Raw genomic sequence first — 24,552 nt, forward strand, 5'->3', positions numbered from 1 at the left:
CCATCCATCCCCCGAGCCATGCTTTCCATCTACTGGTAACTGACTTTGAGATCTGTTATGTTTGATGTACAATGCTTTTGTATTTGTAACTCTGACCACTGTATATGTATAACCTTGTGTATATAGTAGATTGTTTATTGAGCCCTTATGGCGATTAAATATATAATTTAATCTTGGGTTGTTCTTGTATCTCGATCCACGAACGTCTGTTGTTTGGTCCGACGAACGCGCTACCGGGCTGGTTTCTAGCCCGATATAAGTCTGTTATATCAAATAGAAACTGGTGGCAGCTTTATCCAGGCCGACAAGGCTACTGGAGTAGTGAAAGAGCCTCTCAGCCTGTCAGGAGTGTGGGGCCATGTCAGTGTCTGAGTGGACCACCTTGTTCCACTCCCTGGTGCCTCTCTGTACCCATGTGGACAGGAGGTGACGGTGTAGAACTGTGCCGATCTGACCTTACGCGTCCTTGAGGGGGGTGCGGAACATCACGTTGGAGCAAAAGGGTAGATCCATATCATGTGCTCCGTCTGGCGTAGTGTGATGTCAGGCGGGTGGTCGGGTGTGGATCCACCGAAAGAAGCGGTGACAGCGGGATTCTGCGGGGCCCCCCTGGTGCCATTTCTTCACACCCTATAACTGGATAACAGACCCACTCATTTCTAATGGGAACATGTCGTTACTGAGGCCCACCTCTATGTGTCTTTAAATTGTTATTGGGTTTTTTCCCAAATTTTGGCAGCCCTTGCAGTCACTGTATGGGCATTATCACTATAGGAGACCCACTCCTTTATAATGGGAACATTTTTTTTACTGAGGCCATCTTCTATGTCTCTTCAAAATGGTATGGGGGTGCGTCCAAACTTTTGGCAGCCCTTGCAGTCACTGCATACGCAATAACAGTATAGGAGCCACACACTTTAATAATGGAAACAACAAAGCATAGACGACTGCTGTCCCTTTAAGAATAGTAAGGGCCACCTGAAGGCCCTATAAAAATAGTATTCGTGACTTTCATAGTCCCTCTTTCATAAATGAAACAGGATGTGTTTTATCATGTCTCACACACCACATGGCAAGATAAGGTAGTAAAATGTTAAAATGACATTTACTGGTGAATGTAATTTTTACCGTTGAAATGCAATGCAATGCAAAAGTGCAAAAACGCATCAAAAACGCTACGTGTGAACATAGCCCAAGGTGTGGAGGAGCATTTTTGTTTTTGTACATTTATTTTGCCTTATATACAAGTCATTGCCCTGGAAAGGATGTTCCTTAACATATTTCCCAGGAAAATCCATTTTGATTTAGGTTTTGTTTATTTTATTGTGAGTCCGTAAAAGTGGCCTAATACTTCTGACAACATTGTTGACAGCAGTGACCTGTGAGTCAGAAATGCTTCCAGGGTTCTTCCCCATGCAGTTCGGACCGAGCACTCGAGCATTCCAATTTGCTCAACCCGAGCAATGAATACCCGAGTATTTTAGTACTCGCTCATCACTAATCATAAAGTGTTAAACAAATAGGTAAACATCTTACAAAAAAAATGATTTTTCTTGAGCTGAAGAATGTCCTTATATAGACCACAATTCAAACAAGTCCCTTGCTTAACAGTTAGGTATGTCTTAAGTTATCTTTAATAATAAACCCCTCCCCCCATCCAAAAATCAATATTTAGGTGAATAACACAACTTTTTCATGTATTAGCTTTTGTAGTTTCATTTTATGTTATGCAATACTTGTATCTTGTTTATATGATGAAGTTACTATTTTGAATGCTATTTCATCCTTGGTGGTGCAGACAAATACCAGCATGTCCTTGCAAATAATCTTAAGGTTATGTGCCCACAATGCAGAAATGAAGCAGAAAATTTCTGTGGTGTTTCTGCATGTTCCTGGCAGTCAAAAACTCCTGCGGATTTTACACGCGTTTTTGACGCGTTTTTGCAGCGTTTTTACATGCGGATTTGACTTGCGTTTTTCAAGTGCATTGGGACCTCAAATCCGCATGCAGAAACGCACAAATAATGGACATGCTGCGGATTTTTCCGCTGCGGAAAATCCGCTGCGGAAAATTCCGCAGCATGTGCACAGAACATGCAGATTGTCATTGGGGATCATGGGGCACGGATTACCAAGCGTTTTTAAAGCGTTTCTGTTGCGGAAATTCCGCATCAAAAACACTTGAAAAACGCATAGTGGGCACAAAGCCTAAATGTATTATATGCTTAAAAATGAATACATGGTAATGTTAATGTGTTTAGTATCAGATATAAAATTTCTACTTAATGGCTTAGCCTTGTGGACGTACTGTATAAAGAAACTAATATGTGAATGCTACATTTAAAATAAGCCAAAGGCCGGCGCCTCTTGTAATGAATTTAACAGATAAAAAATTATGAAAATATTATATTGAATATTTTTTGAACATATTTGATTATATATCATATGTTCCTTATAATGCATTCTAACGTAAAAAGTATAAGAAAACTATACATGCATAGAATATAATATCAGCTTGTAGACTGCTTAATGAATCTTAAAAGGAAATAGCAACACTCAAAGTGTAATCGTTGTTCTAATTTTTTATTTAATAAATCAATAGTAAATGTGAAAATAAGCAAGTTTGTAATATATCTTATCACAAAAATTTGCTATTTTCTCTGCCAAAATGTATCAGTCATTATCAAAATTCTCGTTCTGAGGTAAAATCTCTATTCAGTGAAGACAGACTTTCCCATCACAGAGAAGATGGTAGCTGCTGCAGATAAGATTCCATCTAGATGGGAGGAGGGAGGAGCTAGAGGCAGAGCTACTCCCTGCTCCTTCCCCTCCCCCCCCTCCGATCTAGATAGAATTGTATCCATAACAACTGCCATCTCCTATCTCAGTAATGGGAAAGTCTGTCTTCACTGAATACAGATTTTACCTCAGTACTGAGAATTTTGATAATGACTGATCCATTTTGACAGAGAAGCAAATTTTAGTGATAAGATTTATTACAAAGTTGCTTATTTCATGTGTACTATTGATTTATGAAATACAAATTAAAACGACGGTTTCTCTTTAAAGCTTTTTCATGTTTCTACAAAAATGACCAGCTGTAGTTAGGCACTATGGTCTGTAGAGGGCCCATCTTGTCAGCAAATGATTGCTAGCTACTTTACACACTTCCAATCCACATTTGTAATCAAAATCATTACTTTATTTTGGAGTTTATATTGTAGAATTTTTGTACAAATATTAGCCTTATATTACTTCTGTTTATTGGAAAAATAAAATATAATATGTTGTCAAGTAATTCAACCTAACCGAACATTAATACAACTCGTAGTGTAAATATTTTTTATCTGCTGAAATTCTATTCAACAAATTCTTAGTTATACTTCTACTCAGAGCCATAGCTATGGGTTCAGGACGGGTGGATAAGAGGGGAGCAAGAGGGTCCCAAACCTAGGTAATTATGTTTACAACCATGGTGGTGTATCTTAACCATACTGGGAAATGGGGAACATCAACAGATTACTAAAAAAATTAACTACACAAAGACCAAGACCAATATTACCCCCATATGGTATCTACCACTATATGGTGACCATATAGTGGTAGATACCAGTTTTGTACACCATATTAAACATTAAAGTACAGTTATAGATTGTGACTTACAGCTTTTGGATAGCATTGATCACTTTTTACATCTTTTCCATCTGTGTGATGACTTTTTCTAGCCACAAATCGTCTGCAGAGTTTACAACTAGACATATACAGTTATGGCTGAAAGCGTTGGCACCCTTTGTAACGCTGGCATCCTAGAATGCCTCTGGTCCCTCGCACTCCCTGTCTCTTAAAGAAACAACATGTACTCTTCTAAAGTGTCCCCAGCCAATAACTGAGAGGCACTTACTACTTAAGAGACCTCCACCTGTTTGTGCAAAGTTAGTTCATACTTGCCTGCCTGCTGTTAGGTCTTGTCTGCTTTGTCTGATCCTGACCCTGCTTTGTCTCACCTGTATCCCTCTTACCTTTCTCACCTGTCTGCTAACCAGAAGCCACACAGTCTGTACCAGTAGCAGTGGCCGTCCTGACTTCTATCCTGAAGCTGCACAGTCTGAACACGTACCAGTGGCCATCCTGTCTGCTATCCTGAAACCACACAGTCTGTACCAGTTTTAGTGGACGCCCTGTCTAATATCCAGAAGCCACACAGTCTAAACCCGTACCAGTGGCCAACCTGTCCTGCCTGGGACACACAATCCGAACCAGCGTCTCTGACCCTTGGAGTCAGCTGCTACTGTTCTGGACACTGCCCTGGAGTGGTACTTGGCAGTCCCCTGCTGCAAAAACCTGACCGCACCATCAGAGGCTCCAGTTACCAGGTAGCTGCTTAGTTATGCCCCTCCAGGGTAAGCCCAGCCATAGTGCAGTGGGTCCACAATCCACAGGTGTTACACCCTTGAAATTGTTCCAAAAAATTAAATATTTCTCCAAAATTTTTTTGCAGTTGGACATGTTTTGTTATACACATGTTTATTTCCTTTGTGTGTATTGGAACAACACAAAAAACAGAGATAAAAAGGCAAATTAGACATAATTTCACAAAAATTTCCAAAATTGTGGGTAAACAACTTTGCTTCAAAAATGTGATGCTCGTTCAAACTCACCTGTGGCAAGTAACAGATGTGGGCAATATGAAAATCACACCTGGAACCAGGTAAAAAGAGAAGTTGACTCATACTTTACATTGTGTGTCTGTGTGTGCCACATTAAGCACGGAGAACAGAAAGAAGAGAAGAGAACTGTCTGAGGACTTGAGAACCAAAATTGTTGAAAAATATCAACAATCTCAATGTTCAAAGTCCATCTTCAGAGATTTTGATGCTCCTTTGTCCACGGTGCACGTCTTGTGGACAGATTAGACCAAGATAGAGCTTTTTGGTGTAGCACGTCATTCTACCATTTACCGAAAACAGAAAAAGGCCTACAAAGAAAAGAACACAGTACCTACAGTCAAATACGGTGGAGATTCAATGATGTTTTGTGGCTGCTTTGCTGCCTCTGGCACTAGGTGCGTTGATTGTGTGCAAGGCATCATGAAATCTGAAGAATACCAAAAGATACCAGTGTCAGAAAGCTGGGCTTGCGTCCTAGGTCATGGGTCTTCCAGCAGGACATTGACCCTAAACATACTTCAAGAAGCACCCAGAAATGGATGGAAACAAAGCGCTGGAGAGTTCTGAAGTGGATAGCAATGAGTCCGTATCTAAATCCCATTGAACAATTGTGGAGAGATCTTAAAATTGCTGTTGGGAGAAGGCACCCTTCAAATATGAGAGACCTGGAGCAGTTTGCAAAAGAAAAATTGTCCAAAATTCCAGTTGAGAGGTGTAAGAAGCTTGTTGATGGTTATAGGAAGCAATTGATTGCTGTTATTTATTCCAAAGGGTGTGCAACCAAATATTAAGTTGAGGGTGCCAACAATTTTGTCAGGCCCATTTTTGGGGTTTTGTGTGAAATTATGTTCAATTTGCCTTTTTCTCTGTTTTTTTTTGTGCTGTTCCAATACACACAAATGAAACAAACATGTATATAACAAACCATGTGTAATTGCGATAATTTTTTGGGGAGAAATACTTCATTTTCTGGAACAATTTCAAGGGTGGCAACACTTTCTGCCATGACTGTATGTTTTCTCAAATTTTCAGCAACACCCACAAATATTAAAAACCTTCACAAACTCCTCACCCTGCTGATATGACAATACTAAGCCTTCTGCTGCTATATTTGTCCCTTTTACTGGACTTGTGTTGTGGCATGATAAGGCTGTGTGCCCACGATGCGTTTTTAATGCGTTTCCGCAACGTTTTTGCAGCTGCGGAAACGCTGCGGAAACGCATTAAAAACGCATGGTAGAAGGGCAGCAATGTTCTCCAATGATAATCCGCATGTGCTGTGCACATGCTGCGGAAATTTCCGCTGCGGATTATCATTGCGGAAAAAAACGCAGCATTACCAATTATTTTGGCGCTGCGTTTTCGCCGCCATTGACTTGCATTAGAACGCGCCAATTCCGCAAGACTGCATCTGTACTTGCGTAATTGGCGCGTTCTAATGTGCGGATGGTACCCGAGTGTGGAGAAGAGAAGACTCTCCTCCACACCCAGGTACCATAGAAACTGTAAAAACAAGAATAAAATAAAAAATAAAGATTATATTCACCTTCCGACGGCCCCCGGTCTCCTTCCCTGTGCTTGCGGGCAGGACTGAAGGACCTGCGGTGATGTCACCTGACGGCAGGTCTTTCAGTGCAGTGTCCCGCGATCAGCTGGCAGCCAGGTAGAGGCGCAGCAACACAGTCCGGGCCATGGGAAGGTAAGTATGGGTTTATTTTTTTATTTTTAACCATTCTCTCGGGTCACACTATATAAATCCATGCTGTTTGCATGGATTTATATAGTGTGACCTAGTTGACAAGCACTTTCCAAGTGATGCTAAAATCGCTTTGAAAGCGCTTGTCAATCCGCATGCGGAAACGCATGTGAATCCGCATGTATTTCACAGGAAAAACGCATGTACAATCTGCATGCATTTTTTCTGCCAGGGAGATGCAGAAATGCTGCAGAAATTTTCTGCTTCATTTCTGCATCGTGGGCACATAGCCTAACAGTGCTCCTCTTAGTGCCCCACATAGTCATAATGATCACCACTGTGCCCTTTATAAAATAAAATATGCCCTTTGCATACCTTATTAGACAGTAAAATTTCCCTCTAGAAATTACTATTGCCATCTGTGAGTCCCCTAAAAAGTAATAACGTCTCCTGTGTGCCAGTCTGACCATTGCAATACTCTGAGTGTCCCATTAATGTAATAATGCCTCGTAAGTGCTCACTTAACATTTAATATTGTCCCCTAAAAAGTAATATTGGCATAATGCCCCAAGAGTGTCCCCTTAGCAATTAATAATGTTCGAGTGCTTCAACAAAAGTAATAATGTCCAGGGTCCCCCACGTATAATAAAAATGTCCCCTGAGTCCCCTTATATAGTAATAATACCCCCTGAGTCACCCCCATAAATAGTAATATCCTGCCACATGCAGTAGTAATGCCTTCTTGAGTCCCAATTGTATAGTAATATTGCCCAAGTCCCCCATGTATACAAATAATGCCCTGAGTCCACCAACTATACAGATACAGTCCCACAGATACAGTAATAATGTCCATTGAGTTCCTGCACATACAGTAACTAGATGGTGGCCCGATTCTAATGCATCGGGTATTTTAGAATATGTATGCGGCCGACAGAGCGAAATCAGCAGAGCGGTGTTAAATTTGGCGGCTATATCGCAGATTGGTCACGGCCGGCGGTCGCGACTAATCAGCAGAGCGGGGTTTAAATTTGGCGCCAATAATGCTGATTGGTCGCGGCCGTGACCAATCACCATTATTGGCGCCAAATTTAAATAACGCTCTGCTGATTGGTCAGGTTCGCTGCCCGCGACCAATCAGCAGAACGGTGTTTAAATTTGGCACCAATAATGCTGATTAGTTGCTGCCGGCAACCGCGACCAATCAGCAGAGCGGTGTTAAAATTTGGCGCCAATATCGCTGCTTGGTCGTGGCCGGCCACCGCCACCAATCAGCGAAGCGGTGTTTAAATTTGGCGCCAATATCGCTGATTGGTCACGGCCGGTGGTTGCGACAAATCAGCAGAGTGGGGTTTAAATTTTGTGCCAATACTGCTGATTGGTCGCGGCCGGCGACCGCGACCAATCAGCAGAGCATTGTTAAAATTTGGCACCAATATTGCTGATTGGTCGCGGCCGGCGACCGCAACCAATCAGCAGAGCGGGGTTTAAATTTTGCGCCAAAATCACTGATTGGTCGCGGATGGCGTCCGCGATCAATCAGCAGAGCATTGTTTAAATTTGGCACCAATCTCGCTGATCGGTCGCGGCTGAAGTCCGCGACCAATCAACAGAGTGTTGTTTAAATTTTGCGCCAATCTCGCTGATTGCTCGCGGCTGGCAGTCGCACCCAATCAGCAGAGCGTTGTTTAAATTTGGCGCCAATCTCGCTGATTGCTCGCAGTCGGCTGGTGGCCGCAACCAATCAGAAGAGCGTTGTTTAAATTTGGCGCCAATCTCGCTGATTGGTCGCGGCTGCCGTCGGCGACCAATCAGCAGAGCATTGTTTAAATTTTGCGCCAATCTCGCTGATTGGTCGTGGCTGGCAGCCGCGCCCAATCAGCAGAGCATTGTTTAAATTTGGCGCCAATCTCGCTGATTGGTCGCAGCTGGCAGCCGCGACCAATCAGCAGAGCGTTGTTTAAATTTGGCGCCAATCTCGCTGATTGGTCGCGGTCGGCTGGCGGTCGCAACCAATCAGCAGAGCGTTGTTTAAATTTGGCGCCAATCTCGCTGATTGGTCGCAGCTGCCGTCGGTGACCAATCAGCAGAGCATTGTTTAAATTTCGCGCCAATCTCGCTGATTGGTCGCGTCTGGCGTCCGCGATCAATCAGCAGAGCGTTGTTTAAATTTGGCGGCAATCTCGCTGAATGGTCGCGGCTGGAGTCCGCGACAAATCAGCAGAGCGTTGTTTAAATTTGGCGCCAATCTAGCTGATTGGTCGTGGCTGGCAGCCGAAACCCAATCAGCAGAGCGTTGTTTAAATTTGGCGCCAATCTCGCTGATCGGTCGCGGCTGGAGTCCGCGACCAATCAGCAGAGCGTTGTTTAAATTTTGCGCCAATCTCGCTGATTGGTTGCGGCTGACAGCCGCGCCCAATCAGCAGAGCGTTGTTTAAATTTGGCGCCAATCTCGCTGATTGGTCGCGGCTGGCTGCCGCGCCCAATCAGCAGAGCGTTGTTTAAATTTGGCGCCAATCTCGCTGATTGGTCGCGGCTGGCTGCCGCGCCCAATCTTCAGAGCGTTGTTTAAATTTGGCGCCAATCTCGCTGATTGTTCGCGGCTGGCAGCCGCGACCAATCAGCAGAGCGTTGTTCAAATTTTGCGCCAATCTCGCTGATTGGTCGCGGCTGGCGTCTGCGCGCAATCAGCACAGCAGCGTTTAAATGTGTCGGCAAGATCGCTGATTGGTCGCAGGCAGCGTCCGCGACCAATCAGCACAGCAGTGTTTAAATGTGGAGCCAAGATCAGTGATTGGTCGCGGCCGCTATTTAAATGTGGCGCCTAAATTGGTGATTGGTCTCGGGCAGCGGTCGCGACCAAACAGCAGAGCGGTGTTTAACTTTAGCGCCAAGATCACTGATTGGCCGCAGGCGGAGAGCGCGACCGATCGGCGAATCGTATTGGTGAGGACCGGGGAGCGGAATCGTATTGGTGAGGACCAGGGAGCGCCGCTGCCTGTGCGGCTACTTCCGCTGCGAGAAGCCGGGAGATGAGCGACTGCTAGCAGCAGAAGTATCCCGACCCGCAGTGGCGCTCCCCGGTCCTCCCTTCCGCATGGATGTCAGCGCCGCTGCCTGTGCGGGTACTTCCGCTGCGAGCAGCTGGGATATGAGCGGCCGCTAGCAGCAGAAGTATCCCGACCCGCAGTGCCGCTCCCCGGTCCTCCCTTCCGCATGGAGGTCAGCGGCGGTCGGGGTCCTTTTGCTGCTACCGGTCGGGAGATGAGCGCCTCGCGCCGGTCATCTCCCGGCTGCATCTCCGTCCCGCAGATGAGCCGCTAACGGCCGCCATCTTTTTTCAGAAGTCCCGCGGCGCTGATTGGCCGCTGCCGGACCAATGAGCGACGCGGGATTTCCAGGACAGACAGACAGACAGACAGACGGGATAAGACGATTATATATATAGATAATGGTCCGTGTCACCCCATATATCCTACTAATGTTCCCAATCTCCACCCCATATACTAATAAGGCCCCCTGAGTCTCGCCCCCACATATGATAATAATGCCCCCTGAGTTCCCTCACATATACTAATAATGCCCCCTGAGTTCCCCAACAAAAAAAGCATGTAATGCGTAAAAAACCCCCACATACAATGTATGTATGACCTAACCTGTATCCTGGCGAGTTCAACGACAGAATCAGCCTCCCGGTGTGGGAGGAGTAATACGGTGATGTTATCGCACCACCTGCAGCCTACAGGACAAAGAGCTGTATGGCAAGGAGCCTAGGACTCTGCACCTGGCTCATCAGTTGCTACACTTGATTGATTTTAGAGCTGGATAAAAAAGAATGCTACATGCTAAGGCTATGTTCACATTACATTTTAGCTACACGTCAGTAGCCCTATTGAGGCTTACGTCTAAAGGCCTGAAAAAGTGGATTTCCGCTAACGAAAATAATTTTCTCACTAAATTAAAAAATATATGGAAATACATATGCTTTATTTTTCAGTTTGTTAAAATTCATGTACTATTCTATTTTACTATATAAAATATTACAAGTTACTATTTTGTTTTAAAAAATAATGTCTTCATATGTTATGGAAATGCTTTCAGGGTGAAGGCAACATACCCAGATGTGACTGTTACTTCTGCACTCCTAGCTGCAGCCCTTTATGCTACAGTCATCATTTTTGAGTAATCTTGGTCTCTTTCAGGGGCGGAACTACCGCCCGTGCAGCCGGTTCATTGAACGGGGGCCCCGAGGGAGAGGGGGCCCCTCCAGCCTCCAGCAGGGCCGCCATCAGGGCATGACTGCCCTGACTCCAGTATGGGGCCCAGCCGGTAGGGGCCCCCTTGGAGCCCCGTTGGGGGCCCCCCTCTTGTGAGTCTCTCTCCTCATGGGGCCCCCGGCCCCATGCTAAGCGCCGGGTCCGGGACATCTCAGCGCTGCGTTGCGCTGCTGCGGCAGCACCTTCATGATTCCCCTGATTTCCGGTCATGTGACGGCGCCGTCACATGGCCGGAAGTCAGGAGAACCTGGTGTCAGCGATTTGGACGAGCACCAGGATTCTACAGGGATCGCATGGGGGTAAGTATAACAAGTTTTGTTTTTTTCAAAATACAATTTACTAGGAGTGGGGGGAATGGGAGATGCACATGTGCGTGTGTGTGTGTGGGGGGAGATAAGAGATGCACATGGGGGGGGAGATAAGAGATGCACATGGGGGGGAGATGATAAGAGATGCACATGGGGTGGGGGGGTGAGAGAGGTGCACATGGGGTGGGGGGGATGAGAGAGGTGCACATGGGGTGGGGGGGATGAGAGAGGTGCACATGTGGGGGGAGGGGGATGAGAGAGGTGCACATGTGGGGGGAGGGGGGTGAGAGGTGCACATGTGGGGGGGGGATAAGAGATGCACATGGGGGAGGGGGATAAGAGATGCACATGGGGGGGAGATAAGAGATGCACATGGGGGGAGATAAGAGATGCACATGGGGGGGATGAGAGAGGTGCACATGTGGGGGAGGGGGATGAGAGATGTGCACATGTGGGGGGGATGAGAGAGGTGCACATGGAGGGGGTGGTGAGAGCTGCACATGTGGGGGGATGAGAGATGCACATGGGGGGATGAGAGAGGGGCACATGTGGGGGAGGGGGATGAGAGATGTGCACATGTGGGGGGGGTGAGAGAAGTGCACATGGGGGGGTGGTGAGAGCTGCACATGGGGGGGATGAGAGAGGGGCACATGTGTGGGAGGGGGATGAGAGAGGGGCACATGTGGGGGAGGGGGATGAGAGATGTGCACATGGGGGGGTGGTGAGAGCTGCTCATGGGGGGGTGAGAGCTGCACATGGGGGAATTGGGAGAAAATGAGCTGCACATGGGGGAATTAGGAGTAGGGGGATAATGAGCTGCACATAATGAATGTGGGGTGGGGGAGAGTAAATGATAAATGACGATGGGGTGGGGAGAGCACGGACATGATATAATGAATTGGGGCAGGGGGTGCATGTAAATAATGAATGTGGGGAGCAGGAAGTATAGAGTAGAGGTTCTAATTAAATTATATATTAAGTGCCTATTTACAGTTAATGGGGGCACCGTGGTGGATTACAATTTATATTTGGAATGGTAGGTTGCATAATAACTAACCATATATTGATGGTGGATGCACGTCTGTATTCAGCTGCGTAATGTAGAAGTTGGGGAATGTGCTCTAGATAACTGTGTTATTTTATGCAGAGACGAGTCCTGGCTGGAAGACGTGATGGCGGTCTGTGCTGGATGAAGGAGAAAAGCGTAGCTGAAGGACTTCACCTAGAGACGTCACCAGTGAGTCAGTGCATTACATGTACACTTACACTATATACTATGTACCGGGCTCCTGTGTATAATGTCACTGGTGATCACTGTATTACCTGTACACTATATACAGAGCTCCTGTGTATAATGTCACTGGTGATCACTGTATTACCTGTACACTGACACTATATACAGAGCTCCTGTGTATAATGTCACTGGTGATCACTGTATTACCTGTACACTGACAATATATACAGAGCTCCTGTGTATAATGTCACTGGTGATCCCTGTATTACCTGTACACTATATACAGAGCTCCTGTGTATAATGTCACTGGTGATCACTGTATTACCTGTACACTGACACTATATACAGAGCTCCTGTGTATAATGTCACTGGTGATCACTAGATTACCTGGACAATTACATTATACATACCATGCATATGTAGCACCCTGAGGACTCGGCTGCTACAGGGGTATTGCACCTCACTCCAGAGGTGTGGTATTCCACTCCCGGGTAAGGATGGAGTGTGGAACTGAGCTCAGATAGCTGCATACACTACATACATCCCATTTCCGGGGGACAGATCGACGGTACTCCCACCAATATATGTGCAGGTACGATTGTGTCTGTCCCTGGCTGGAGTGGGAGGGGGGTGGAACATCCCAGTAGTGTAGGGGCAGATAGGGGGAGCAGTCTGGGTAAGGCTAGGAGCTCATTGGGTGCTGGTCACCTGAGCTCACACATAGAGGGAGTATATAAGGTGGGCACCATCTTAGGACAGGGTCTTTTGTAGAGTGAGTCAGTCTTTGTGGAGTCAGAGGAGCAGAGCAGAGAAGCTCAGCCAGAAGGGCTGACAGGGAGTTGTGGTTCCGGCTGGGCCCAGCTCCAAGGCCAAGTCTGAGAGAGAGAGAGGAGTCAGAAGGACCCAGAGAGAAGAAGAAGGAACCCCAAGACCCCAGAATACAAACAGCAGGGTGAAGGGTTGGCACCCAGGGTACCGGATCCCAAGCTGGTGGAGGCCACTAATCCTCAGCCAGAGACCGGAGGTCGTGGGCAGGATCTGCCACGACCCTCACTAAATCCACTAGGAAGGCATACCAAGTATAGGGTCAGGGAACCCAGAAGAGGTGTACCCACTAAGAGACCCGAGGGAGCCGGACATAAGTGGATCCCTAGTGAGAACGGCCAGAAGAGAGGGAAAGTCAGACAGGAGCTCAGGACCACGCTCCAAAATTGCTTGGGGGTTGGCCGAGTCCAGGACCTGGTGGACGCAGCACGGCTCGGGTGGTCGCTTCAGGCCAGAGTGACCATAAGAACACCCGTAAGTAAAAACCCCTGAACTGCACAGCGCGACTCTGAGTCTTCTTGCTTAGCTCTCCTGCACCTTCACAACCACCATCCTCTACATCTGACCCCCTGAGGCTATACCCCTCCCGTTGGGGGTTATACTACCACAGCTGCACACATACCACCAGCGTCAGAGGACCCTTCTGCAGCGGCGGCCTTTTGACCGCAAATCAACGGGTGGCGTAGTCGACACTAAGAACATTTAACAACATCTGTAAAGACTGCCACACACTGAGTTTGACACCCTGGGCACGGACCGGGTCGCCGCCACTCGGAGACTACAACCCCCATCTGATCCGGTTCCGGGTATCCCCAAACAGCACTGGATAAGTATGGGCACCCTTATCATTTTCTTGTTTTAAATACTCCTACCTACTTTTTACTGACTTACTAAAGCACTTTTTTTGGTTTTGTAACCTCATTGTGCTTTGAACTTCATAGCCAGGTGTATGCAATCATGAGAAAAGCTACTTAAAGTGGCCACTTGCAAGCTGTTCTGTTTGAATCTCCTCTGAAGAGTGGCATCATGGGCTCCTCAAAACTACTGTCAAATGATCTGAAAACAAAGATTATTCAACATAGTTGTTCAGGGGAAGGATACAAAAAGCTGTCTCAGAGATTTAACCTGTCAGTTTCCACTGTGAGGAACATAGTAAGGAAATGGAAGAACACAGGGACAGTTCTTGTTAAGGCCAGAAGTGGCGGGCCAAGAAAAACATCAGAAAGGCAGAGAAGAAGAATGGTGAGATCAGTCAAGGACAATCCTCAGACCACCTCCAGAGAGCTGCAGCATCAACTTGCTGCAGATGGTGTCACTGTGCATCGGTCAACTATACAACGCACTTTGCACAAGGAGAAGCTGTATGGGTGAGTGATGCGAAAGAAGCCGTTTCTGCAAGCACGCCACAAACAGAGTCGGCTGAGGTATGCAAAAGCACATTTGGAGAAGCCAATTTCTTTTTGGAAGAAGGTCCTGTGGACTGATGAAACCGAGATTGAGTTGTTTGGTCATACAAAAAGGCATTATGCATTGCGGCAAAAAAACACAGCATTCCAAGAAAAACACTTGCTACCCACAGTAAAATTTGGTGGAGGTTCCATCATGCTTTGGGGCTGTGTGGCCAATGCCGGCACCGGGAATCTTGTTAAAGTTGATGGACACATGGATTCCACTCAGTATCAGCAGATTCTTGACAATAATGTTCAAGAATCAGTGATAAAGTTGAAGTTACGCAGGGGATGGATCTTTCAGCAAGACAATGATCCAAAACACCACTCCAAATCTACTCAGGCATTCATGCAGAGGAACAATTACAATGTTCTGGAATGGCCATCCCAGTCCCCAGACCTGAATATCATTGAACATCTGTGGGATCATTTGAAGAGGGCTGTCCATGCTCGGCGACCATCAAACTTAACTGAACTGGAATTGTTTTGTAAAGAGGAATGGTCAAAAAGACCTTCATCCAGGATCCAGGAACTCATTAAAAGCTACAGGAAGCGACTAGAGGCTGTTATTTTTGCAAAAGGAGGATCTACTAAATATTAATGTCACTTTTCTGGTGAGGTGCCCATACTTATGCACCTGTCAAATTTTGTTTGAATGTAGATTGCACATTTTCTGTTAGTACAATAAACCTCATTTCAAGGCAGAAACATTACTGTGTCCAACAGTTATTACATAGATCAAACTGAAATAGCTGTGGCAAAAACAACAATTTTTATAAAACATTAAGCTTAAGATTAATAGGGGTGCCCAAACTTTTTCATATAACTGTATGTGGTCTGGTCATGGTGTGGCAGTTTTTCTCCCTTCTGTGTGGTATTATTCGGTCACTATGTTGTGGTAATATGTGGTCTGATGATGGTGTGGCGGTATTCCCTGTATGTGGTATTATTGGTCATTTTAAAAAAAAATGTATATGACACATTCCCTTAAAGAAAACTAAATAAAAATATATCTAAAAAGAGTATTGGATATTTTAAGAAAATTTTAATAGGTTAGAGTAGGGCCCGGCCAGAAGAGTCTACCTTATCGTGGTGGCGGCTTTAAAAATCTTTTGGCCAAAACAAAAGCTGCTGCCTATGTATGTGGCACCGTCACATGGCCGAACGTCAGGAGAGCCTGGTGGCAGCAACGTGGACGAGCGCCAGGATTCTGCAGGGATCGCATGGGGGTAAGTATAACAAGTTTTATTTTTCTTAAATACAATTAATTAACTAGGAGTGGGGGGGGGGGGTGAGAGATACACATGGGGGGGATGAGAGATGCACATGGGGGGGATGAGAGATGCACATGGGGGGGATGAGAGATGCACATGGGGGGGATGAGAGATGCACATGGGGGGGATGAGAGATGCACATGGGGGGATGAGAGATGCACATGGGGGGGATGAGAGATGCACATGGGGGGATGAGAGATGCACATGGGGGGGATGAGAGATGCACATGGGGGGTGAGAGATGCACATGGGGGGGTGAGAGATGCACATGGGGGGGTGAGAGATGCACGGGGGGGATGAGAGATGCACGGGGGGATGAGAGATGCACATGGGGGGGATGAGAGATGCACATGGGGGGATGAGAGATGCACATGGGGGGGATGAGAGATGCACATGGGGGGATGAGAGATGCACATGGGGGGGATGAGAGATGCACATGGGGGGGTGAGAGATGCACATGGGGGGGTGAGAGATGCACATGGGGGGGTGAGAGATGCACGGGGGGATGAGAGATGCACGGGGGGGCGAGAGATGCACATGGGGGGGTTATGTTTACATAACTTTGTTGCCTTATGAAGCGCAGGGGGGGGGCCCCCAAAAATTTCTTGCACAGGGGCCCACTACAGTCTGTGTCCGCCCCTGGTCTCTTTTACATAAAAAGTGATATTGGCAGGAAGGTGTGAGATTAAGGCAGGGTTCACATCATGTTTTAGCCCCATGTCAATGGTTTAGTCGGGCTTATATCTGAAGCTCTAAGAAACAGGATGTGGGTGAATCCACCTAAAGGACCTTTGACTTTAAGGGTATGTGCCCACGTAGCGTTTTACAAGTGTATATGCTGCGGAATTTCCGCAGCGTAAACGCTTGTGAAACGCTAGGTGATCCACGCCCATTGGTCCCCAATGAGAATCCGCAATTTCAATGCCCATGCTGCGGATTTTTCCGCAGCGTTTTTGATGCGCTCAAAAATCCGCAGCATGTCTATTAATTTTGCGTTTACGCATGCGGAATTGCCTTGTTAATGCAATAAAAAACGCAAGGCAATTCCGCATGTCCCAAACGCATCATAAACGCGCGAAAAACGCTTGCCAAATTCCGCAAGCGTTTTTCCGGGAGAGGACATGCAGAAATAAAGCAGACGTGGGCACATAGCCTGATGAAGCAGAGTCATTTTGTACTGTGCAAGGGTATGTGTCCACGATGCAGATTTGAAGCAGAAATTTCCTGAGCATTTCCGCATCTCCTTGGCAGAAAAACGCATGCGGATTTTACATGCGTTATTTTTCAGCGTTTTTACATGCGTTTATGCATGCGTTTTTTCAAGCGTTTTTCCATGCCATTTTAAGCATCACTTGGAAAAGGGCTTGACAAGTTGGTCACACAATATAAATCCATGCAACTGGCATGGATTTATATTGTGTGACCAACTTAGAGGAAATTTCTACTATCAAATGCTGCATCTAAAGTAAAAAACATAATTAAAAATAAATACAAAACCTTATATTCACCTCTCTGGCGGCCCCCGGTCTCCTCCCGGCGGCTTTCTCTCTCCTCGGCGTCCCGCGGTGTAGTGGCAGGACCTGCAGTGACGTCATTTAGTTAGCTGATGGTCACGCGACCATCAACTGACCGCTGACATCAGCGGTCGCGTGACCATCAGCTGACTAAATGACGTCACCGCAGGTCCTGACAGTACACCGCGGGATGCCGAGGAGAGAGGAAGCGGCCGGGAGGAGACCGGGGGCCGCCGGAGAGGTGAGTATGAATAATTTTTTTATTTTTTACTTTATAATTCTCTTTTTACTTGCAAGTACGAGAGTCTCCTCTTCTCCAGACCCGGGTTCCATCCGCGCATTGAACCGCATAACATCCACATGTATACATGTATACAATCGGATATTATGCGGTTGAATGCAAGTCAATGGGCACGATTTCGCAGCGACATCGCACCCAAATTGGCAGCGGAAATATCCGCAGCATGTGCACAGCACATGCGGATTATCATTGGGATACATCCCAGACCTTTTAACAAACGATTTTAATGTGTTTCCGTGGCAGCATTTCTGCAGCGGAAACACATTAAATCTGCATCGTGGGCACTCAGCCTTAGACACAATTTTTGTCAGTATCCTCCTATTTGATGTGGGCACCAAAATACAGTCGAATCAGTGATTAGTCTCTAATGTTGTAAATACATGTTGTATTTACAAAATATTATTCTCTAATAACTATACAATTAATTAGAATTCAAAGAGAATAGTCTAATTAAATATGTATTTATTTTTAATATCTTGTACTGACTTTAATCCCACCGCTGCCACCAGTTGTCATGAGAACGCAACACCTCTGCCTCCAATCGTCAGTACAATTATGCAATTGTCTGGCGGGTGAAGGCCGTGGCTGATTCCACTACTAGGCCAGTTATTGGAGAACGCCCAGTGAGCATATGGTATATACACATCAAATATGGTCACTGCCAGCTCCGCTATAACAAAAAACTACTAGCTGCCACCACCAATAACTTTACAGGCCGATTGGATACCCGTTACACATAGCGTATGGCTTCAGGGGTGCGGTTTATAGAGCAAGAGGAACAAAGCTATTACATTTTTATGTATTTAACCCGAAAAGTAGGCAGTGTTTATAAAAGTATACAAAAGATTTTACAAAGGGGACAAAACAATACAGCATGTACAATTACATATAATATAAATAAAAAGGAATAACGAAAGAAACTTACTAAATCTGGGTCACAGAAATGAGTTTTGCAATGACTTTGTCTGCTCACTTTTGGTTTTCTATATGTCTCTTGTGCTTTAAGGACATTATATCATAGGGATTTACTTATAGGTGCGGTTTTCTTCTACACTGAAAAACATTTTTCACTCTGTAAGGCTATGTGCCCACGATGCAGAAATGAAGCAGAAAATTTCTGCAGTATTTCTGCATCTCCCTGGCAGAAAAAAACGCATGCAGATTGTGCATGCGTTTTTCCTGCAGAATACATGCGGATCCACATGCGGATTCACATGCGTTTCCGCATGCAGATTGACAAGCGCTTTCCAGGCGATAGCATCACTTGGAAAGTGCTTGACAACTAGGTCACACTGTATAAATCCATGCAAACAGCATGGATTTATATAGTGTGAACCGTAAAAATGAAAACAAATAAAGCTATACTCACCCCCGAGGCCCCGGCGTGGCTGCAGCGCTCGTTCCTCTCTGCTTCCTGGCTGCCGGCATATCGCGAGACAGAGCGGTGAAGGGCCTGCGGTCACATGACTGTGACGTCACCGCAGGTCCTCAAGCGATGCCGGCATTCAGAGAGAAGCCGCCGGACAGGTGAATATAAACTTTATTTGTTATTTTATTCTTTTTTTACAGGTACAATGGTACCCAGGTCTGGATGAGAGTCTCCTCTCCTCCAGAACTGGGTACCATCCGCACATAGAGACGCATAGAAGATGCTTGTAAAAATGTACAGTCGCGGCTTCTATGCGTCTCAATGCAAGTCAATGGCGGGAGCTCCGCTGCGCTTCCGCAAAATTAAATGACATGCTGCGGATTTTTGTACGCAGCATAAACGCTGCGGAAAAATCCGCAGCATGTGCATAGAACATGCGGAATCCCCTTGGGGACCATGGGGTGCGGATTACCTAGCGTTTCACAAGCGTTTATGCTGCGGAAATTCCGCAGCATAAACGCTTGAAAAACGCTACGTGGGCACTCAGCCTTACAAAAATGATGTGCCACAGAACTCCATTCATTAGCCTATGGATTCATATTATTTGATATGGAACAAGATTGTGACAATGATGAATAGCTATCTCTAAACTACATCAAACACTTCTTGTGCACTGCAGTGTTGAGTAATAAATACACTGTGTTCCAAATTATTATGCAAATAATATTTTCTCAGATTTTCCCAAATTACCTATATGAATTGCAGTCATAGTAATTTTCCAGTCAAATAACTATTAGAGTACAATTGAAAGGTTTTTGTACAAACTGCCTATGATAACAGTATATTTTTAAAAAAATAAAACACTCAAACTGCACTCAAAATGCATGTTCCAAATTATTATGCACAGCAGAGTTTTCAACCTTTTCATTTGAATAAAGAACAAAAAAATGGTCATTTTTGAAATTATAAGCATTAGCAGGTTATTACAAACTGAAATCAAACAGTTTTCAACTCAAAACTTTATTCTAGGTGATGTTACATTTGCACATAGGACCCCTTGTTCGAAAGGAGCTTCTGAACTCTCTTGTCCATTGAATTTGTCAGGTTTGGATGGTTTCTGCTTCAATTGTTTTGCATGAGGACAGAATACCCTCCCAGAGCTGTTGCTTAGATGTGAACTGCCTCCCGCCATCTTAGACACTCCTTTTGATGATGCTCCAGAGGTTCTCAATGGGGTTGAGGTCAGGGGAGCATGGGTGCCACACCATAAGTTTGTCCCCTTTTATGCCCATAGCAGCCAGAGATGCAGATGTGTTATGTGCAGCATGAGACGGTGCATTATCATGCATGAAAATGATCTTGCTGCGGAATGCACGATTCTTCTTCTTGAACCATGGCAGGAAGTGCTGTTTGAGAAACTCAACATACATTATGGAGTCCATCTTTACCCCTTCAGGGATCCTAAAGGGGCCGACAATCTCTCTCCCCATGATTCCAGCCCAAAACATTACTCCACCTCCTCCTTGCTAGCGCCGTAGCCGTGTTTGCATGGGGTGTCCATCAACCAGCCATCCTCCACTCCATCTATCTGGACCATCGAGCGTTGCACGGCACTCATCGGTGAACAAAACAGTTTTGAAGTCAGTCTTCATGTATTGTTTGGCCCACTGGAGCCGTTTCTGCTTGTGTGCAGTGGATAGAGGAGGTCGACAGGATGGCTTACGCACAGCTGCAAACCTCTGAAGGACCTTGTTGTTCGGGGGACGTTGGAGGCACCAGCAGCTTCTAAAACTTGTCTGCTGCTATGACAAGGCTTTTTTGCCGCTGCTCTTTTAACCTGACGTGATTGCCTGTAGGAAAGAGTCCTCAGTTTTCTTATCAGCACGCACACGTGTGTACTGTGAATCAGCTACATACTTCTTGATTGTGCAATGATCACGATGAAGTGTCTTGGCAATGTTGATTGTAGTCATGCCTTGACCTAAACACTCCACAATTTGTTGCTTCTCAGCAGCCGACACATCCTTTTTTTTTTCCCATTTTGGCAGAAAATGTAGGCTGCTTAATAATGTGGGACAGCCTTCTTAAGTAGTCTTGCCTTTCATTGAACACATCTGCCAAACTAATTAGCACAGGTGTTTGCAAATGCTTACAGTGATATAAAGAGCCCTGACACACATCACCATCAATGCGTTTAACTGACAAACAAAAAAATTCTTACCTTATCACTCATAAACACTTTTTGCATAATAATTTGGAACACAGTGTAGAGATGAGTGAAACTTTCAAAATTTATTTTGGGTTCGATTTATCACAAAAATTAGATTTGGTACAAATCAATTTATCAAAAATCAAAATGCACTAAAGCCTCCAATTGCCCTAAAAAGATATATATGAAATGCTGAAGTCTCCCAGGACTTCATGCAATCACTTTCAAGCTTACAAAGGCTAAGGAAGCCTTAGTATTAACAAAGTGACATCAACATACACATTTAAAGGGAACCTGTCACCATTTTTTTCGGATATAACCTACGACCACCACCTTTCAGACCCATGTGACAACATTCTATAATGCTGCACATTTGACTCCAATTCTGCAAGGCAAAAAAAGACCTTTTATTATACTCACCTATGGGTGTTAAGCACAGAAGGAGGACAGCATTGCAAGAAGAGAGAAGGCACCGGGCCAAGAAAAGCGACTTCCTTCAGACCAGACTGCCCCATAGGTGAGTATAATAAAAGGTCTTTTCTTTGCCTTGCAGGGCAAAAAAGGTGGGGGCCGTAGGTTATATCGGAAAAAAATGGTGACAGGTTACCTTTAAGGGTAAACTAGCAACCAAGGGTAACAACAGTTTGTTTAATCAGGTCCAGACATGGCCATGGCCCCCCCCCCTCTTCATGACCAGACACACTTTCAGTTTTTTTTCATACATGTGGTTTAACCCCTTTACGACCTTAGGCGTATCCATACGTCCAGGTGGCCTGGTAGTTACTGACCTTGGACATATGGATAAATGCATGAAAAAACCCCCAAACAATAAAAGTACACATATTTGGTATCGCCGCGTCCAGAACGACCTGACCTATAATGCTGCCCCAGTAGTTAACCCCTTCAGTGAACACCGTAAAAAAATAAAAAACGAAGGTAAAAAACTATGCTTTCCTAAGTGTTTTCTGTGATATGAAAATGTGAATGACTTTTCTGTGTTCTATGTTTGCTAAAATATGTGAAAAATTGTAATAAAAATTACAGTCATAAAAAAAAATTATGCTTTTCATCAGCGGTAGCTGAATAAAAAGTGGAATAAAACGCGATCAAAAAGTTGTATTTAAATAAAAATGGTATCACTGAAAACGTGATCCTGTCCCGCAAAAAAAATCAACGCAAAAATGAAAACCTATAGCTCTCAGAATAAAGCCATGCAAAAACAATTCTTTTTTCCATAAAAAAGCGCCAAAACATAAAAAAATATATAAATGTGGTATCATTGTAAGTGTACTGACCTAAAGAATAAAATTATTTTATAACTTTTACCACACGGTGAACAGCATAAAAAACCCCCCTCAAAAATAAATTTATGAATTGCTGTTTTTTTTCTTTCCGTTTTTGTTTTGCAAAAAAAAGCATCTTGTAGTGTGTGATAGCAGCCAAACATAAAAAAATATATAAATCTGGTTTCTGTGTAATCGCACTGACCCAAAGAATAAAGTCATCTAATTACTAATAGCGTAACAAGGAACGGCGTAAAAGATAAATAAAACCAATTCTTCACCTGTTGTTGATTTGTTCATTTGCCTCACAAAGATCGCAATAAGGCTCTGCTCACATTTATCCTGCGCTCTACGCTGAGCGCTTACACTGAGGTTTCTGTGTAACTTTCTGAAATATATGATTCAGACGTATTGCCCAGTAGAAGATTCCCTATAATGAGACAGATGAAGACATTGTGGATGTCGTCTGGCCTATGTCCATCTATGCGGTGTCCATCTTTTTTAAGAATGCACAAATGCGCGGTCGAACACAGTTCTGTGCACCTCTGAAAAGAAGGACACTGCTGAACAGAGGCCAAATGGAGTACAGAGTGACTATAGTGAATGGATCCCTCAGGATTTCATCTGAATCATGTCATTCGGAGATTTAGATGGAAATCCTGAAGTAAGTGCTCAGCATAGAGCACAGTATAAATGTGATTCCAAATGTTATGTAAAATGTTCCCAATAAAAGCTTCAACTCAATCTACAAAAAAGCAAGTCCTACTAGTTAAGCCCTTTAGTGAACACCATAAAAAATAAATAAAAAAACAAGGCAAAAAACGATGCTTTATCCTCATACTGCCGAACAAAAAGTGGAATAAAATGCGATCAATAAGACAAATGTAAATAAAAATAGTATAGCTGAAAACGTTATCTTGTCCCGCAAAAAACAAACTGCAATATAGCTGTATCAACGGAAAAATAAAAAAGTTATAGTGCTCAGAATAAAGTGTTGGAAAAATAATTATTTTTCTATAAAATAGTTTTTATTGTGTAAAAGCGCCAAAACATAAAAAAACTACATAAATGTGGTATCGCTGTGATTGTACTGACCCTATGTTATGACAGTGTCAGTCTTTTTATTAGGCGTGCATAAAAGTGTCGTTGACCACAGTTTTGTGCACCTCTGAAAAAAGGGACACCACTGAACAGAGGCCAGACAGAGTCCAGAGTAACTCAGCAGCCTCATTATAGTGAATGGATCCTTTGGATGTTTAATTTGGGTGTTAAATGTAGATTTAAATGGAAACCCCGATATCAGTGCTCAGCGTAGAGCACAGGATAAATGGGAACATTTTACATAACATTTTGGATCATAATAAAAGCTTTGACTCAATCCACAAAAAAGCAAGTCCCTACTCAGGTTTGTCATCTGTTAACGATAATATAGGGGGCTTCACGTTACATTACTGGTAGCACAAAGGCGCTGGAAAAGCAAAATGGCCCTTGCACCCCAAAAGAAATTCAGCAAATTATGTGCTCCTAAATCCAAATGCCCCCTTCCCTTCTGAGCCCCACAGTGTGCCTAAACTACAGTTAGCTTCCACATGTTTGGCATTTCTGTAGAGCCCTCCTAATTTACAGGTGCATGTCTCCAGAAGCATGACCTGGGCATAATGTACTGGTCACTACAACGTACTGGTCACCACAACGTACTGCTGACTACAACGTACTGATGACTACAACGTACTTGTGACTACAATGTACTGGTCACTACAATAGCAATTTTCACTCAGCAACATCTACTGCTGCTTGTTTCTGGAAAACACCCATCTCACCACACCTGTAGATAAATTCCCAAAGGGGTATAATTTCCAAAGTGGGTTCACTTGAGGGAGGATTCTGCTCTTCTGGCACTTAGCGCTCTGTATATGGAATCCGCAAACTATTCTTGGAAAATCTGCGCTCCAGGAGGCAAATAGCACTCCGTCCCTCCTGAGTCTCGCCATGTCGCTAAACAGTACTGTACAGCCATATATGGTGTATTTATACATTCAGGAAAAATTGTGTGACAAATTTTGGTGCCATTTTTACCCATTTCCCTGTGTAAAAAATGTAAAATCTGGGGCTAAAATAAAACTTTGGTGGTAAAAATGTAATTATTCTTTC

This window comes from Phyllobates terribilis, unplaced genomic scaffold (genome assembly GCF_046119375.1).
Source record: "Phyllobates terribilis strain yellow unplaced genomic scaffold, ASM4611937v1 Scaffold_2__4_contigs__length_985480577, whole genome shotgun sequence".
Lineage (NCBI taxonomy): Eukaryota > Metazoa > Chordata > Amphibia > Anura > Dendrobatidae > Phyllobates > Phyllobates terribilis.